The sequence below is a fragment of the Curcuma longa genome, chromosome 5, assembly GCF_044706935.1.
Source record: "Curcuma longa cultivar G26 ecotype Majalengka, Jawa Barat chromosome 5, ITB_CL_G26_1.1, whole genome shotgun sequence".
NCBI classification, from domain to species: Eukaryota; Viridiplantae; Streptophyta; class Magnoliopsida; order Zingiberales; family Zingiberaceae; genus Curcuma; species Curcuma longa.
In genome coordinates this window covers 14412893-14432991 of record NC_133865.1, presented here as the reverse complement: position 1 = coordinate 14432991, position 20099 = coordinate 14412893, and the positions used below count along the sequence as shown (strand labels likewise).

At 42.9% G+C, this 20099-nt stretch overlaps 2 pseudogenes; one reads left to right on the top strand and one right to left on the bottom strand.

Annotated features, from left to right (window-relative positions):
• Positions 1-1486: 1486 nt before the first annotated feature.
• On the top strand, positions 1487-3303 carry LOC141829938 (uncharacterized; annotated as a pseudogene).
• A 7591-nt stretch (positions 3304-10894) lies between these two features.
• Positions 10895-19121, bottom strand: LOC141829937 (uncharacterized; annotated as a pseudogene).
• Positions 19122-20099: the final 978 nt, after the last annotated feature.

Genomic DNA, 20099 nt, shown 5'->3' with positions numbered 1-20099 from the left:
CGATCCACTGGATTGTCGGCGCCGTCTGCACCAAATCGAGACGTCGGGGAAGAAAGGCGGAGCTCGGAGACGAAGCGGCGTAATCGCGCGAGAGAAAAGAAGAAATGTATGAGAAAATAGAATGAAGGAATGACTTTAACCAAAATATGAATCGCTCGTATATGATTTACACACACAATCCACTCATGGGTTAGTGGAACCTTTAGGTTGGTGCATACTTGCCCTGACAGGAGCTCCGCTAGGCCACCCAGGATAGTGGTTTCGTAGCGTGGTAGCATACAGGGATCCCTCCTCTGTCATTGTGACCAGGAGATGAGAGCTTGCTCCCCCACTTATGATTTGGGGTACCAGGATAGGTGTACACCTCGAGGACATCCTGTCCACTCGGTCACGCAGGAGCAGTGACGGCAGAGTGCACAGAGGTCACAGCCTTACCCACGTGACTTCACCACTGTGGATGAGCGATCTGACTGGCGTAGTTCCACTCTACCTCACCACTATAGGGGTGACTGATCTGACTGGCGTCAAGGGTGACCAGGACATGCATTGCACCATGTGCATACTGCACTGATTGCATTTGATTGTGATTGTTGCACTTGTTTGATGCACTTGGATGACATGCATATACAGGAGACCTATGTATTGGTTTTGGGACTACTTTCACCTTACTACTTGATTATCAGACTCTGGTATGTACAGATCTACTGTTGTTCAGTTTTCATATCTATTTACCTTTCAGTAGACTGTACAGCATGATATTACTGTTGATAGCTTTTATACACATATCTGCTAGATACCCGCTGAGTTTCTTTTGGAACTCACCCCGTTTACCTGTATGTCTGTTTCAGGTTGATGCCGTCTGGAGAGCTGCACTGCTAGTCCTGAACCCTTGTGTTTTGGTTTATTTACTTTACAGTATCAGTGTATTTGGACTTATTGGACTTCTGGTGGTGTTTTCCATTTGAGTATGGATTTTTCCGATGATTCGATATTTGTTTCCATTTCGGGTTGTTTATCGGATTTTTGGATGGATTGATATGCATGCGTGGTTGTGATATTAGACTTGGTGATGCTATTAGTGACCGTGTGGGTCACTTTATGTGGATATGTGATATGTTGATCACTTTGTCTTTCCATTTTGTTTATATATATATATCCATAGCCTGTTATGGATTCTTATTGTGTGTATGTATTCAGGGAAAGTCAATTGTTACAGGGGAGATGCTGCCGAAATTTCTCGGAAAGCTGTCTCCCGGGGCGTAACAATTTAGTTGGTATCAGAGCTTAGTATTACGGTATTTTTGGATTTTTGGTTTGTCGGATTTGTGATTTTGCGTTTCGGTATTTTCGCATTTTTCGGAGTCATATTGTGATCAGATCATGGGACTAAGCAGTGGCAGAACATCTCCAGACAGCAATAGGTAAAAATTGTTGGTTTCAGAATTTGATACGGATTGTAATATGTGGAGTAATATTTTAAACAGATATGCCTCGCGAAGGACGTACTACTTCGCGCGGACGTGGGCGGGGACCACGTGGACGACCTCGTAAGAGGAGACACGATTCTGTGACGGCTGATCCACCGGAGGGACAACCTTCACATGCGGCTTCTTCTTCTTCAGATCCATCAGTGGGCACTGACATACCCACTGCAGCCACTACGGTACCCCCAGTGATACCTACTCCGGTAGTACCCACTCCAGCAGTGCACGTGGCATTTCAGTCAGTTCCTACTCCTGCGACGTCTACCCCGGGTTATGCAGCAGTACCTACTCCAGGATATCAGAGTGCACCGTCAGTGATACCTACGACTGTGGTTCCGCCAGTTCCGGTGGTGGACCCTACTTATCCGACGGACATTGTGGCAGCTCGGGCTCGGATTCCAGCGCTAGCAAATGCGCTGAAGAGTAGATTTACTTTATTTCATGGAGGGACAGACCCCAGAATTGCGCAGTCCTGGATAGAGACGGTAGAGCGTACATTTTACTACACTGCTTGTACTGAGTGGGAGAAGGTGGAGTTAGCTGCTTATCATCTGCGAGATGAGGCAGAGATCTGGTGGGCCACTCAGCGTACTATTCTGGGTGAGCAGCAGGTCACTTGGGCGAGATTCAGGAGATCTTCGATAGTCAGTATTTTCCCTTAGCATATCAGATGACTCTTCGGCAGGATTTCCAGAGTCTTAGACAGAAGGGTCGTACAGTGCTAGAGTATAATGCAGAATTCAACCGTTTAGCCAGATGCTGTCCAGAGTTGGTTGCAGAGGATAGATCCCGGATGATGCAGTTTATTCAGGGATTGGATGGACTATTTACAGGTGAGATTGGCCGGTTTGGGTATTTCTTCCTATCGGGAGGTGTTGGATAGAGCTCTCCTGATTGAGTCTGCTCAGCAGAGAGCATTTGGGGATAGGAAGAAACACAAGAAGTCAGCACAGGGTTCAGCACAGACTCAGCAGCCTCAGACTGGGGGCCATCAGCAGAGTAGTCGCAGAGAGTCGAGGCAGAGTGGTTCTGGGGCATCGGGCAAGGCCCAGAGATCAGGACAGTCATCGACGGGACGCTCGGGATCTTCTCGTCAGGACCAGAGACCGCCGGGAGGTGACAGTTATTGTACTCGTTGTGGGTCCAAAGATCATGTTATATCATCTTGTTCTCTGGAGCAGTCAGTTTGCTATACTTGCAAACTGCCGGGACATTTGAGCCGAGATTGTTCGTTGAGGGCTCAGCGTGGTGCTCCAGGTACTTCCACACCGGGAGGACAGGCTAGTCATACAGGAGCACCGAGAGGGAGCCAGAAGGCTCACTCTACGCATCGTCAGCAGCGGACTGCTCCACCTGCAGTTGCTGCGTATGGTATTCGCGGACAGGAGTACTCCACAGATTATACAGTATCCCAGACTTCCATTTCGGGACCGCAGTATCAGGCGTATGTGCAGTACCAGACACACCTCAGCCACCGGTGCAGTATCAGACACAGCCGCAGCCACCGGTGCAGTATCAGACACAGCCTCAGCCATCGGTGATATATCAGGCTCAGACTTCTTATCAGCCTCCGATTCAGTATGCGGCACCGCCTTCCTATCAGGCTCAGTATCCGACTCAGACTCAGCCGCAGCAGCCTTTGGCAGCGCCACCACCCCCACCACTGCCAGAGACTGGACGGATTCATGCGGTTACCAGGGAGGAGGCACAGCGAGCCGACGGATCGGTTTTCCGCGGTACGATTTTATTATATGCATTTACGGCTGATATGTTAGTAGATACTGGTAGTTCCCATTCCTTTATATCTCGTACTTTATGAGGGAGATTGGTAGACTACCTACACTTAGACAGCAGCAGTTGACAGTATCCTTACCTTCTGGGGATAGATTAGAGGTCACACAGGAGGTTAGAGGATGTCCGTTAGATTTTGGTAACATGGTATTGACAGTGGATTTGTTAGTACTCGATATGATTGAGTTTGATATCATACTTGGCATGGATTGGTTGACAGTTTATCATGCCACAGTTGATTGCCAGGCGAGGGTGGTTACTTTTCGACCTCCTAACCAACCCTCGTGGGATTTCACTGGCATCAGAGGCGACGGTATATCTACGATTTCTGCGATGCAAGCGCAGAAGCTTCTGTCACATGGCTGTCAGGGTTTTCTTTTATCTATGATCAGTAGTGACAGCAGCGGTAGCTCTCAGCTCTCAGACGTCCCAGTAGTTCGAGAGTATCCAGACGTATTTCCAGATGAGCTACCAGGCTTGCCTCCCAGAAGGCAAGTGGATTTTACTATTGAGCTGATTCCGGGGACAGCACCGGTATCGAAAGCTCCGTATCGTATGGCACCGAGGGAGTTGGACGAGCTAAAGGTCCAGCTCCAAGAGTTACTGGATCGGGGTTTCATCAGACCGAGCGTTTCACCGTGGGGTTCTCCAGTGTTGTTTGTCAAGAAGAAAGATGGTACTCTGAGGTTATGCATAGATTACAGACAGCTGAATGCAGTGACCGTCAGGAACAAGTACCCTTTACCACGGATTGAGGATTTATTTGATCAGCTTAGAGGCACATCAGTGTATTCTAAGATTGATCTGCGATCTGGGTATCATCAGATGAGAGTCAGAGATTCAGATATTCAGAAGACGACATTTCGTACCAGATACGGTCATTACGAGTTTTTGGTAATGCCATTTGGGCTTACCAATGCTCCAGCGGTGTTTATGGATCTGATGAACCGCATTTTTCTGGAGTATTTAGATCAGTTTGTTATTGTCTTCATTGATGACATCTTGATCTACTCGCGTTCCGAGGAGGAACATGCACAGCATCTTCGCATAGTTTTGGAGATTCTCAGACGACACAGTTTATATGCGAAGTTTAGCAAGTGTGCATTTTGGTTATCATCAGTCGGTTTTCTGGGACATGTGGTTTCTAGTGGCGGCATATCAGTAGACCCCCAGAAGATCGAGGCTGTTACCAGTTGGGAGCAGCCGAAGACAGTTCAGGAGATCCGCAGTTTCCTGGGCTTAGCGGGATACTACAGACGATTCGTTGAGGATTTTTCCCGCATTGCGATGCCATTGACACGTCTTACTCGGAAAGGCGTGAAGTTTTTATGGACCGAGGATTGTGAGACCAGCTTTCAGGAGCTGAAGCGGAGGCTAGTGACAGCACCCATATTAGTGTTACCCTCCGGAGAGGATGGTTTTGTATTATACACCGACGCATCTCTTCAGGGTTTGGGCGCGGTGTTGATGCAGCACGGGCGGGTAGTCTCTTATGCTTCTCGTCAGTTGAAGGAGCATGAGAAGAACTATCCAGTACACGATTTAGAGTTGGCCGCCATCATCTTTGCTTTGAAGATCTGGCGACACCATTTGTATGACATTACATTTGAGATTCTTACCGATCATAAGAGTCTCAAATATCTGTTTACCCAGAAGGAACTCAATCTTCGACAGAGGAGGTGGATGGAGTTCCTGAAGGATTACGATTGCACTATTGGCTATCATCCGGGGAAAGCCAATGTGGTTGCGGATGCACTTAGCAGGAAGTCCAGAGGGACTTTGGCTTGTCACAGAGTGTTGGTCACAGAGTTAGTTCAGAGATTTTCTGAGTTGGGCCTTGAGGAGCAGAGACAGACAGAGCAGGGTATTCTGGTTACTATGGTTGCTCAGTCTTCGATCAGGACGAGGATCCGAGAGGCTCAGGCTGGTGATCAGCATCTTCAGTTTGTTAGCAGTCAGATATCCTCTGGACAGCAGACTGAGTTTACCCGAGATGATGAGGGCGTGATATATTTCTGAGGTAGATTATGTGTTCCTGAGTCTCACCCAGTCAGAGAGAAGTTACTTCAGGAGGCTCATCGCTCTCGTTTTGCTATCCACCCAGGCGGGACCCGTATGTACCGAGACTTGAGACGGGCCTATTGGTGGAATGGCATGAAGAAAGACATCGCGGATTTTGTAGCTAGATGTCTTGTGTGTCAGCAAGTGAAGGCTGAACATCAGAGACCGGCTGGGCTATTACAGCGGATACCCATTCCTGAGTGGAAATGAGATCATATTACCATGGATTTTGTGGTGGGTTTGCCGAGGACGCGACGAGGCCATGACGCGATTTGGGTGATCGTTGACCGATTAACCAAATCCGCACATTTCTTAGCGATCCGGAAGACTGATTCTCTGGATCGACTGGCAGAGCTATATAGCCGTGAGATTATCAGACTGCATGGTATTCCGTTGAGTATCATATCAGATAGAGATCCCCGGTTTACGTCCCGGTTCTGGCAGAGTCTGCAGCAGGCCATGGGCACGCAGCTCCGATTTAGTACAGCGTTCCATCCACAGACAGATGGACAGTCTGAGCGGACCATACAGACTTTGGAGGATTTGCTGAGATCATGTGTTATGGATTTCGGGGGCGGCTGGGAGGATCATTTACCGTTAGTGGAGTTCGCCTACAACAACAGCTATCATTCGGCTATTCAGATGGCACCGTTTGAGGCGTTGTATGGTAGGCCTTGTCGGACACCTACACTCTGGGAGGAGGTTGGTGAGGCCCAGCTGCTTGGACCCCATAGAGCTCAGCATGAGGCAGAGTTGGTTCGTATTATCAGACGTAGGATGGCAGAGGCACAGGATCGCCAGAAGAGTTATGCTGACCGGCGACGACGACCCTTGGAGTTCTCTACTAGTGACCATGTTTTCTTGAGAGTTTCACCCACGAAAGGGGTGAAGAGATTTGGCCTCCGAGGTAAGCTAGCTCCACGTTATATTGGACCTTTTTTGATCCACCATGGAGAGAGAGTTGGAGCCGTAGCTTACCGTTTAGCACTACCACCATCATTGGCCAGAGTTCATGATGTATTCCATGTATCCATGTTGCGTAGGTATGTACCGGATCCGACACATATTCTATCTGATGTATCAGTCTCTGTTAAGCCTGATGCCACATACGAGGAGATTCTGGTGCGGATTCTTGACCGAAAGGAGCGACAGTTGAGGAATAAAATCATTCGACTTGTTAAAGTCGGATGGCAGCATCACTCAGACGAGGAGGCTACTTGGGAACTGGAGGATACTATCCGAGCTCGATACCCTCATCTGTTTGATTGAGGTATGTTTTAATTATTACGGTATTTTTGTATCGTAGTATGTAGATAATAAATTTGGAGACCAAATTTTTGTTAGTGGGGGAGAATGTAAAATACCAGAAACTTAGAGGGTTAAAGTGTTAATGGGTTAAAAGGTAATGGATAAAGGCTTATTGGGTTCGACCCGATAATCACAACCCATCCTTTAAGAAGGCTACAGTAGCAATCCTTATTGAGAAGGAGATCGCGCTTGCTGACTTTCATGTCGGACGTCCCTTCGTGGAGTTCGATGAGTTTGTCCCACAGATCTTTGGGTCTTATGAATGGGCCGACTTTGTTGAGCTCTTTTTGGTCAACCCACACTGGAGTGTCAGGGTTGCCTTGGCATGGGCTTCGATCTTTCTCTTGAATCACTATCCACATGTCCAAATGAGTCTTGAGGTGGTACTCTATTCTACCTTTCCAGTAAATGAAGTTCTCTCCATAGAACAAAGGGTGGTATGGCAGTGCTATCACCTTCCTAATGAGCCATATGTATCTCACACATAAAATAAAAGAATAAAATATACCAAGACTTGGTCTTGGATTAGTAGTGTGGGAGAAATAGAATCATGTGAAAATGAAAAAACTAAAAAAATTGCTCGATCAGTGGTTGCACCTTGTTCGAGCACCCCTCGCTATGATAACAATTGTAGGATCGTTGAGAGTGCTAGAGGGGAGGTAAATAGTGCGCACGTTGCATTTTCATAATTTGCTATAATGCTCATAAAACTTTACATAGATAGAAATTGAGAGGGCAGTCCAAAGAACAAAAACACACAAATATTTACTTAGTTCACAGCCACATGCTACTACTCCAAGGCCCATGATCAAATGATCATTTTCGATGAGCAATCAACTAAATAACTCCCTTCTTACAAGAGGGAGTTAGCGCTTTACAAAAAATAGGATCGGTAAACAAGTATACCGTCCTAGTAATTTAAGAACAAAGTAAAGTGCAAATGATTATATCAGCAGAATAAAGATGTGCAGATTCTAATACAGCTCTTGGGCATGATGACAGCGTTCCTAGTTGAAGATTCATGTGCAGACAGTTGTTTTTGAGTCATAGATTGATGCTCCAAAGGCTCTCCCTCGAGGCCCTTTTATTAGGCTATCTAGGTGCCTACAAGTCTTTTCGGGTGCCTCCACGTTGTCCATCGATCCACTATCGACGCTGCTGACTTGGTACTTCTGGGCGCCTGTATCCTTTTTTGAGCACTTCTATATTGACATGAAGGTTCTGAATCAACCTTGACTTCGCAATGCTTTAGCCAAATCAGGGCGCCCGGAACCAATCCGAACACCTAGAAGCTAAGGTGTCACAACCACTGGGACTCTGCCACCTCACCGCTTTGCTGGCCCTATTTCGCTGATTTCCAGTCGCCTAAAACCAATCTAGGCGCCTAGAGGTCCGATCGCTTGGATCCAAATAAGGATGCTCGGAACACAAATCTTCAGCCCCTTATTTCCTACATTATAAGTTAGTACAAAACACAAATATCACAGGAAAAGCAACAATTTTAATAAACTATTTTGGTCTTGATTTCAGATTTTCAATGAAACCCTGAGTCAGACCGACGCCTATTGTTCCCCTTACTAGTAATGCACCCTCACCTACTCCACTCGGGAGAATTTACCTTGTGCCAACCAAGTCCTCCAGACTTGTTGGACTTTTGCTTAGTCTCAATCCTCGACCCCTAGGATTTCCACCGCTAGACATCTAGTCCTCCAGACCAGCCTAATCTTCCACCTAGTGCACTTGATCCGTCAAGTCTTCCCACTTAGTCCTGCTAATTAGGACTTCCTTTCCCAATCCTACAAACTAGGTCTTCCCACCTAATCCTCCAGATTAAGTCTGTCGAGCCTCTAACTAGGACTTCCACTACCTAGTCTCACTTAGGACTTTCTTGTGCCTAGCCACAATTAGGGATTTTCTGTGTTACCTGCACACTTAGTTCAGCTCATCAATAAATGTCACACACTTAACTTGAACATTTTGTCATTATCAAAACTTTGGTTCAATCATTTGATGGTCCCTGCACCAACAAAGTAGTCATCCTAAAGTTGTTAGTGGTTGTTCTATAGGCCTAGAAAATGTTGGGGAGTTCCTCCACCTAGCTACTCTTGACACGGTCGAGCTTAGTTTTTAATCCTCAGACGAGCTTCCGTTTGATGACCTTCACCTGACCGCTACTCTAGGGGTAATAAACCAAGGTAAAGGTCTAATGAATGCCAAAGCACTGATACCATTCCTTAAGTTTACAGCCATAGAATTGTCGGTTGTTGTCTGACACCATCTTGCGATGGATGTCGTATTGGCAAACTATGTTTTTCCAAAGGAACTTGAGGATGACTTCTTCTGTGATCCAAGCTAGTGACTCACCCTCCACCTATTTGGAGAAGTAGTCTATTGCTACTAGAAGGAACTTCTTCTGAATAGACCCTGTTGAAAAAAGGTCCACAATTTCCATTCTACACTAGTTGAAGGGGCAGGATATGATAGAGGTCTTCAACAACTCAGTGGGGTGGTGAAGCAATAGTTGATATTTCTGATAGTTAAGGTAGGTGTCAACCATCTGAGCCTAGTCAGCTTGTAGAGAAGGCTAGAAGTAGCCAGCTAGGAGGACTTTCTGAGCTAAGGTCCGACTCCTAGTGTGGTTCCCACAAAGCCTTAGTGGATTTCCCGCATAATGTAGTCGACATCACTGGGACTCAAGGACTTGAGGAAGGGACGGGAGAAGGCCTGCTTGTACAAGGTATCCCCCACCAAAATGGGTAGCCGCCTCTTGAGAATTCAAGCTTATTTGATGTTGTTTAGCTGAGTCTTGTGCTTTAGGAAGGCGACGATGGATACACACTAGTCAGTCAGAGGATTTAGGTCGTCTGCTTTTTAATTTTCAACCCGATGTATTTTTGGAGGTTGACCTCCCAAAATTTTGCTTTCGACTTTTCGAAGGCTTCTGCGTAACAATGAAGTATGTCATTTTGGATCTCGAAGGTTCCTTCTATCTATTGGGCAGCCAGTTGGAAGTTGAGTGAATGATCACTCGGGAAACGCCAACCTGTTTGGTTGCTTAGAGGTCAATTATCTGTGCTTCGTACTTGACTTCATTGTTAGAGGCCCGGAACTATAACTTGATGATTTATTGCAGTGAATGTCCTCAGGGCGAGCTCAGTAGCACCCTGACCCACTTTCGGTCTTGGTGGTCGACTCATCTACAAAGACCTTCTATGTTTCTTCCTTTTATTGACTTGGGGTCTCGATTAGGAAATCAACTAGAGCTTGAGCCTTGATAGCAATCTGCAGTTGGTACTAGATATCATACTCACTGAGCTCCATGATCCATTTGACAAATCTCCCCAATGTCTCTGGATTTGTCAATAACTATGCCAAGGTACTGTTAGTGAGCGCCTTGATGGGGTGGGATAAGAAGTATAGTCGAAGATGGAGGGCTTAAGGATCAAGGCTAGCTTTCCCAAGGTAGGATATCGACTCTCGGGATCTTTCAATAGATGGATCAAGAAGTAGATGGGTTACTGGAGGTTTCTTTCTTGTCTAATGAGGATGGATCCTACTGCCCCTTCAGCGGTCGAGGTATAACCATAGCCGCTTCCCCACCACTGACTTAGAGAGGTGGGGAGATTTTCCAAGTACTTTTTGAGGTTGGTAAAGGCCTGCTTGGATTTCTCCTCCCATGAAAATTTAGCGGATTTACAGGGTACCTTGAAGAAAGGCATACTTCTATCCACTGATTGGGAGATGAATCTGGAAAGCATCGTGACACGACCAACCAATCACTGAACTTCTCTAACATTCTTGGGTGAACCCACATTCTGGAAGGCCTGTATATTTTTCGAGTTACTTTCAATTCTTCGCTTAGTGACTATGTAACCGAGGAATCGACCACTCTTGATCCTGAACAAATACTTGTTCGAGTTTAGCTTGAGATTGTACCTTCTCAGTGTGTGGCAAGTCTCATCAACATCACTAATAAAGTCTTTAGCTTAAGCAAAATTGATTAGTATGTTATCCACATAAACTTCTATCTTCCTTTTGATTTGATGCTTGAAAATTCGATCCATTAGAATTTAATAAGTTGTCCCTTCATTCTTTAGCTCAAACGACATAACGACATAATAAAATATCCCATCAAAAGTAATAAAATTGACCTTTTCCTAAATCTTCAAGCACTAGAGGGATCTGATAATCCCTCGTATGTGTTTAGCATACAGATGAACTTACATCCGACGATGGAGTCCACTAGCTAGTCAATCCGAAGGAGAAGGTAGCAGTCTTTCAAGCAGACTTTTATTTAGATCTCGAAAGTCGGCGTAGACGTGCCACTTGCTTCCCAGCTTGGGGACCGGCACAATGTTGGTCAGCCATGTGGGGAATTGCACATCTCGAATGTGTCCAGCATCCTTCATCTTGAGATCTTTGTGACGATTATCTTTTATCAATGTTCGGGTGGCCAAAGTGTTGCTTCTTCTACTTGACTGGTCGGGCCTCGCAGATGATATTAAGATGACTCCTATGACTTCCTGAGGTGCCAAAGCAAAGACGTCCTTATTCTGATCGAGACAGATGATCAATCTTCATTTTATCTCATTCATCAAATCGATCGCAATTTGAGTGACTCAGTCAAGCATACTTGAGTCAACCTACAGTGGCTCCTTTACCTCAGTAGGTTGAGTTGAGGGAGCATCTTGAAGGGTTTGCACTTTAGCTCGTTGAGTTCTTCGGACTTTGCGAGTATCCCCCTAACCATCTGTTGTCGCGTCTGTTTCCCATGATCTTGCTGTTAGGATGTATACTGAAAAGACTTGTCTTTTGTATAAACATTTATGAAATAAGAAATCATGTTTTTGGTCAAATGATTGCAATAGGTAATTTTATAATAAAGTCCTCTTAATTCATATTGTAGATAACTTGGTGTCTGTGAGACACAGAAGACGATTATCGACGGAATTATAAACTAAGGCTCACAATCAAGATGGCTTTGGACAAACCATCGATCGCCTGTCTTGAACACTAGTGCCAACCTAGTCTCTAATAGGGAACTTAATAAATGGGCATATAGGTCTGATGAAACATAGATATGTTACCACAACCTAGAACAAGATTAATGCTAGCTAATTCTGAGGATGGCGTTATAAGAAGATGGTGCGTCAACCACTGTGTATACAATGATCCACGTTCACCTCAGGAGCTCTTCTCCTAAGGATAATGGGAGGTTGATCTGGCCCAAGGGTTATACTTCATGCCTTGTGAAACCAAAGAGGGAGGTAGACATCAAGTTATATTAAAAGAGATTATAACATAGCCGTTAGATGAGATCAAGTTGCATCCGATGGATGAGATCCTTAAGTTGATTTGCATCCGATTAAAGGCCTCTTTGTATAGGACATTGATCAAACTTCTTGTGTTATTGACTTCTTCCTTCTTCTCTTTTTTGTTTTCTTCCACCGACCCTTTACCTTCTCCTCTTGAGGTGGCCACTTCATAAGAGAGGTGGCCAGACCTAGCAAGAAGACAAGCCAAGGTGAAGACGAGAAAGGAAGAAGACGATCAAAGGTTCTTCGTCCGGAAGTTTTGCAACACCTTTATTCCTGGAGGATCGTTGTCCACCCAACGTTCAGGAAGAAGACAGGAATACAGCGGAAGGCAGCCAGAGGTCGACAAAAAGGTTCTGGTAAAATTTTATTCCCGCAGTTTTATTTACTAGAACAAGTTAGATAAAACCGTAGATAATAATTTAGGAATCGGCGATCCTGAAGGATCGATTGATCTAGTCTTCTTTATAGACTTGTCAATTGATCCTAGGCGGGATTAAAGTTTTTTTGTTCTGTGGGGTTCTATGCTCTCGGAGCGGATAGAATCCGGATCGCAGAACGGAGATCCAGATCGCCAACACTTGCCAACCTAGTCTCTAATAGGGAACTTGATATTCTGATGAAACATAGATACCACAACCTAGAACAAGATTAATGCTAGCTAATTCTGAGGATGGCGTTATAAGAAGATGGTGCGTCAACCACTGTGTATACAATGATCCACGTTCACCTAGGAGCTCTTCTCCTAAGGATAATGGGAGGTTGATCTGGCCCAAGGGTTATACTTCATGCCTTGTGAAACCAAAGAGGGAGGTGACATGGGCGAAGCATCCTTATTGATTTGCATCCGATTAAAGGCCTCTTTGTATAGGACATTGATCAAACTTCTTGTGTTATTGAACACTTTTAGCCACTTCATCATTACCAATGGTGACACAAATAACCAACGCATCGTCATGGGGTGCGGCCACCCCATCCAAGTCTCGAGGCCCAAAGTTGAGGAGAGGGTCAATTTTCTCACCCCCTTCCTACACTACCCCATAGTTCTCTAACAGCCTATCGTGGGCCTTTCAGTCTCAGTTTGATTCCATCTCAGTAGGGTTAATTATTATTGTTGCCCCTGTAAGATATCAGAAAATTTTATAGATTACTTGTAAATAACCTTAATTAATTGTTAAGGAATAAGGTTAATTGTTCATTAAGGGTTTGATCAAGTAGGGATTTGGGTTTACTTGAGATTATGAATGTAGCATAATTGAATAAATCTCTAAAGCCCAAGTTAAGGCAACCAAATGAAGCCTAATTAATACTAGCCCAAATAGCCAATAAGCCCAATTTCAGCCCATTTAGCTTATAGGGTTAATGGATATAGTTATGGTTTTAAAACCCGTTAATCTGAGAACCCGTTAAGGAAACCGTGAAATTGCGACTTCCTCTCCTTCATGCTCGATCGCGATTTCGCCGTTGTTCTCTACGCTCGATCGCGAGTTTTCATTTTCCCTTCTTCTTCTTTTCTTCCGATCACGAGATCGTGCCGCAACCAAGGAGAAAAGCATGAAGGTGAGCACGGTGAGGGGTGCCTCTCACTTGATCTGGCCGTATTTTGCTTCGTCTGTGGGTCGCAGAAGTTTGGCAAGATGTCGCCGGTCTTGCCCAAACTGGTTGAGCAAGCGGAGAAGTAGGAGGTGGTGAAGACAATCAACAGGGAGGAGCTCACTGTTGATAAGCAGGACCTACAAGAACCGATTTGGGGCTCGTTAGGCGTTCGGTGGATTCTTTTCGTCCATTGAGCAGAAGGGAGCTAAGGCAATGAGGAATCCAGATCAGGGCTCTCTAGGGCACAAGGGATCTGATCTCAAGGTATGATCTTGACTCTAGTTCATCCTTGTTTGATAATATTGGATTGCTAGGAGTTGGCCGATTTTGTTAGATTTTGCTGATTCTTGTTGGGTTACTGCTCGATCACAATTTGTATGGATTTTGTTAGATTGAAGGAAGAATAGGAGCTGGATTAGGATTCGATTGAGGTGAATCTCCTTTCCTGCATTTGGTTAGTATTGTTTAGCAATGAATCTGAGTCTGGTTGAGTGGGTGTGGTTCTGATTCTTGATTCTGTTTATTGTACAGAAGATGAGTTGTGGAGCTGGAATCTGAGATGTTCTAAGGGATTTGAGGTAAGCTGTAGTTGTTTCATCTACAAGAACTCGGTTAGATCGGTATTGAGTTTACTACGGATTTTGTTTAGTAATGTTGTTGAATTGATCAGGTGAGGTTGTGAGGTTAGGTTTAACTGGTTCCACAAAAAGGAGCTGGTCTTCTAGTTGATACCAAGAATTGCGCGATTGTGGAAGGGACCTGTTGGTTGAAATTCCTTGAGTTGGTTTGTTGATGAGTTTCTGTTAGAAGGGTTGTTACTGTTGGTTAGTTTAGGTTTGATCAAACATGAGATTAGTTGTATTAATTCATTAATACAGCTAATTAATGGATTGGTTAAATCGTGTTAATAGCAATCAAATGGTTAAATTAGTCTAACTCGAATTAGGCTAATTAAGTGGGGATTAGTTGGATTAAATTATAGAATTTAATTACTATAAATTTGATACAGTATCATCGTAATAAGTATTGTGTTGTTGTTTGATTTCAGGACCTTGAATTGATCGGTCCTATTATGCTCGGAGCTCAGTTTGGGGGTTTTATTGTTGATAGTCGTCTGAGTCAAGTGGGTATCCTGTACTTGGTCACTACAGGTGTTCTTTCAGTGCATGATTTATTGTTATTTAACTTGTTGATACTCTTGCTACTTGTACTATTTATCTAGTTGATACCATATGATATTCGTTGTTGGATACCTTCTAGTTGACCTTTGATATGGTTGATACTATCATGTTGATACTCCTGTTACTTGTGTGTGTTATCTAGTTGATACCTTTTAATACTCGTTGTTTGATACTTGTCAGTTGTCTAGTTGATACCTTTTGATACTCGTTGATTGATACATGTTTGTTGACCTTGATTGATCTATCTATTGATAGTACAGTCTCAAGTTGGTATCGTTGATCTATGATGACCCCTCTTGATTCATGTTGATTATGCTGATTAGTTGTAATTATTACATGTTGAGATGATCATCATAACATCTACATGCTAGAAGTAGGTGTTGTTGCTTGTTGTTGATTGTTATATCTCACTACCTGTGTGGATGAGATCATTTTAGCACTGCCTATGTGGGTGCTACGCACTGCCTGTGTGGGTGCGATCATTATATCATTATAGCACTGCCTGTGTGGGTGCTACGCACTGCCTGTGTGGGTGCTACGCACTGCCTGTGTGGGTGCGATCATTTTTAGCACTGCTTGTGTGGGTGCTACGCACTGCCTGTGTGGGTGCAATCATTAAAGCACTGCTAGTGTAAGTGCTAGCATGCATTTGCTGTTGTATTATACTGCATTGTTGTTTGTAGCATCGTTGTGTGTGATTGTTGCACTTGTATGTTATATGACTGTTGCACTTGTATGATATATGACTGTTGCACTTGTATGATATATGACTGTTGCATTGTATGGCATGCATGCATTGCATGTATTTGCATGATTCCTATACCTGTTACACAGTATTGATCTTCCTTGGTTATCTCAGTTGATATATCATGTTCTATTACCATGATTCCTGTTACCTGTTGATTAGTATTTACCTTTCCTTATTTATCCACGGTAGAGACTGTATATCTTCTGTATTTCTGTTGTTATTACTCTTGCTGATATTTAACTTTACATGCACTTCGTTCTTGTACCCACTGAGTATCTGATGCTCACTATGCAGACCCTGGGGTTTTCCTTGTTTTCTCCCCAGGTAGTAGATAGGATTTATTAGAACTTGGAGATATGCCTGGTGACTGCATCCATCTCACCATCTAGTTCTCTTTGACCTATCTGTGCTTTCAATATTTGTCAAGCATATAGTTCTCCATAATACGATTGGACTTTCAACACTTGCTAACACCATGTTGCACTTTCATTTTGCCAAGTCTTTGTTAGACTTCTCATTACTTTCTAACTCACTATTGAATTTTTCCATTGTCAACTTTTATTTGATTTCCCATCACTTGCTAACTCTCTAATTGACTTCTCCATTGTCAACACCTATTGAAGTTCAATTAATGTCAAATGTTTAATCGACCTCAACTCATTTGAACTTCATCACTATCAAATATTTAGTCAATCTTAACTTACTAGCATATCTAAACAACTCACATATTGCTCAAATATCAAAACATATTGTTAGTTTATCAAGATTATGTTGGATTTGATTGCACTAATAGTCCTTGTACACTCAAACACACATATCAAATCATAAGAGATGATCAAACTTAATTTTTTTTTGTCCAAATAACAAGATCCAAGGTTACATTGGACCAACTTGGTCAAGCTTGATCACTTAGGATATGATTGCATCAACAAAAAGAAACATATGACATTAAAGGGGGATGCCACCTTTACATTTGAAGAAGAAGAGATACAAAAAAGCCTAAAAACAAACACAAACTAGCTTATATGGTAGTTGAAGACAAACACAAACTAGCTTATATGGTATTTGAAGATGACATATTTTCATCTCCTACTCTCTAAAGAACAAGAACAAGTGCCTCCACTTGGCAACCAGGATGTGTAAATTCTACAATCGATATATGAAAACTAAGGACCATTTATTTTTTAGATGTGGAACTAGCAAACTCATATGAGGACACATCTGGGGTTTGCTGGGTATCACTTGACAAATGACGACATTGAAAAGTGCTATAAAACGGCTAGTGAAGGAAGCCCGAGAAATAGCTTGGCACAACCATGCAAAGAAGTTAGCTCTTGCTTGCACGATGTACCATCTCTGGGCTCCTCACAACAAATGGATTTTTTTGAAGGTGGGGCCTTGGTAGAGTGTATCATATGCAAAATCAAAGTACTAGTATACAAGATCTTGTTTATATCATACCCTAAACTTTAGATTTTGTATGAACAATGAGTAGTTGGCATGCGAAGAATTTGAAAAAGATCATCACACCTACGACATATGTATGTAATAGAGAAGAACTTAGTCAACAAAATTTAAATTTAAAGAACAAGTGCCTCCAAGTTATTATGCTCAAAGACTAATTGGTCCAATGGTGGGGTCATGAGGATGGATCTAGCGCTATATAAGGGAGGAGCTTCACATAACTTACAAAAATGAGGTAAAGTCCCTTATTAGATGGATTAATGGATTCCATTGCTAGCTTAACTAAATCATTCAGAAAGAAAAAGCAAGGACAAACACTTAACAAACTAGTGTCAATCTTAACTTTTTCAGATTTTGCGGGTCAGACATAACCAATGTTAAAAATATATACGGTGTTTTCATACACATCCCAGGTGGAAGATTATACGGAGTTAATATTACTGGCCAACAAGAATAATTTCTTCCTGATTTACTAAATGGAGCAAATCCATTAGCACAGAGACCCAATCTTATATTCCAAATTTCCTTCGCAAAATCAGGATATGTTCTATCAAAATTTTTTCATACCTCTGCATCTGATGGATGACACATTAGACCATCTTCTGTTTGATGATTTGCATGTCAAGTCATGTGTTCAGTAGTGGCTTCTGATGCATAGAGTCTTTGTAACCTAGGAGTTAAAGGCAAATAAAATAGCTGACTGTATGTTTTACGTCGTTGTTGACTCTTATTGATTCTCTTGTACCTAGCTTGATTACAGAATTTGCACACATCTGCATCTTGATCTTCTCCCCCAGTATATCATACAACTATCTCTACAAGCATCAATCCTTTCCACCGGAAGACCTAAGTCTTTCATAAGTTTTTTCATACTGTAAAAATCAGTAGGCAAGTTGTGATCACGCGGAAGTGTCTCTCCCATAACTTGAACAAAATCATTAAAACAATCTTCAGACACATTATGCTCTGCCTTAACATTCAATAGTCTTGCAGTGAGAGATAATTTAGTGTGAGTGTCACAACCAGCCCACACAGGTTCATCTGCAGCACTTAACATTTCTTGAAATTGCTGATATGCCTCATTATTTAAATTTTCATGAATATTTTATTCTTGTACCCCCTCCAATGGTGATGTATAAGTAGAAAATATTTGTTCATCTATTGGAGGACAACTAGAACTTGTAAAACTCGGATCAGGAAATAAATTATGACCTCCTCAATTACACTCTGATATGGATTGAATTGATTATAATAACTTTGATCACCACTAACTGACACTTGTATATTTTGTCCATAATTCTCGTCAGGTATAAATGGTTCACCATGACATGTCCAATTATAATAATTCAGGGTAAAACTAAATCTACATAGATGTTCGCAAACTTTGTCACATTGTAAAAATTTACCATTGTGACATTTTCTGCAAGGACATCTTATCTTATCTCCATCCATAAATTCAACATTAGTAGAAGTAAATTCCAAAAATTATTCCATTCCAACAATATACTCATCAGTTAAACCTTTACGTTCAGGTTTGTTCTTTTTATACATCCAACTCCTTTCTTTCTGTATTTTTTCTATTTTTAATTTATTAAATTATTAAATAAAACTATAACATATAAAAACTACTACAACCTCATTAACCATAAGATAAGTCAATCATGGTAATTTTTTATAACAATAAATAAAATTATACCTACAACAGGTGAACACAACCTAGTGTAGCCGAAATACGTGAAGCACACATCAAAATAGGACCTGCACAAACAAAATTACAAACTTATATTATATAACAAAGATAATTAATTAAAATATATTGAAATTAATAAACGGGGGTCAACCAACAACCCTAACCCGACCGGCCAGCAACCCTAACCCAACCGGGCAGCAACCCTAATCCTAAATCTTAACCAACGGGCCCCCAGCAACCCTAACCCTGTCAACGGCTAACCCCACCAACGACCAGTACTCTGCCACCGGCCAGCCAACAACCCACTAACGATCGACCTGTAGGGCACTAGCGACCCTGGCTAGCAGCCCCCTAGCAGTCGGTCAGCAGCCCCCCACCATCCCACCAGCGGCCAACCGCCGGCCCAACTGCATTTGCCTCCAGCTTGCCAGCTGCCTTAGCGGTCATGCCATCACCCCACAAGCAGCCACCCAACGGGGCCATCGACCTCAGCGGGCCGCCGCCGACCGACCACCAACCCGCCAGGGGCTGGCCAGCGCCTGGTCAGCACGCCTACCGCCGGAGAGGAAGAAAGAGTCAATCGAGTCAAAGAAAATAGGAATTTACCGTTGTGCGCCATCGCCTAAAGCTTCACCGTCGCCGTTGCAGTCGCCGGAGGGATCAAATCGAGATCGCTAGTCGTTGGAAGAGCAGAGAATCGCGGAGAAGGAAAAAATCACGAAGGAGAAGGAGAAAGAAAGGGCTCGGGTCAGGGTTAAGTTAGGGTTTTGGCGACGAAAGTTTTTTCGTTGCCAAATTGGCTACGAATCACTCTTTTGTCACCAAAGGTAAAAATCAAGGAGAAGGAAAGTTGGCTCGGGAAATTAAGTTTGGATTTTTAGTGACGAATCCATGATTTGTCGTAAATTTTGCGACTATTCTATTCTTTCATCGCAAAATCTGTGACAAATCATGGATTCGTCGCCAATTCTGCGATGGATCCATGATTCATCGTAGATTTTGTGACGAATCCAGAATTCATCGTCAAATTTAGCGACGAATCAAAGATTTATCGTAGATTTGGTGATGAAAACACCGATTCATTGCGAAATCTACAACGAATACTGGATTCATCATAGATTTGGTGATGAATTCCTGAATTCGTCTCCATTTGCCGACGAATTTAGCAACAAATATTGGTCATCGCAATTTGGGCAACTATACTATTTTTATCGTAAATTTCATTGTAAATTTGCGACAAAAATATATTTCATCGTAAAATTTATTCCAAATTTTTGACAAAAAAAAATTCATCGTAAAATTTCATTGTTAATACTCTGTATTTATATTTTTGTCGTGTAGTGTCAATCTTAAAGGGACTTAAAGTAGAGAATGACGATCTTAATGCATTATTTATTTGAGAGGATGGATTCAAAAATTGAGAAAAATTTTCTACTGTTTATTTTATGAAAAAAGATGAAT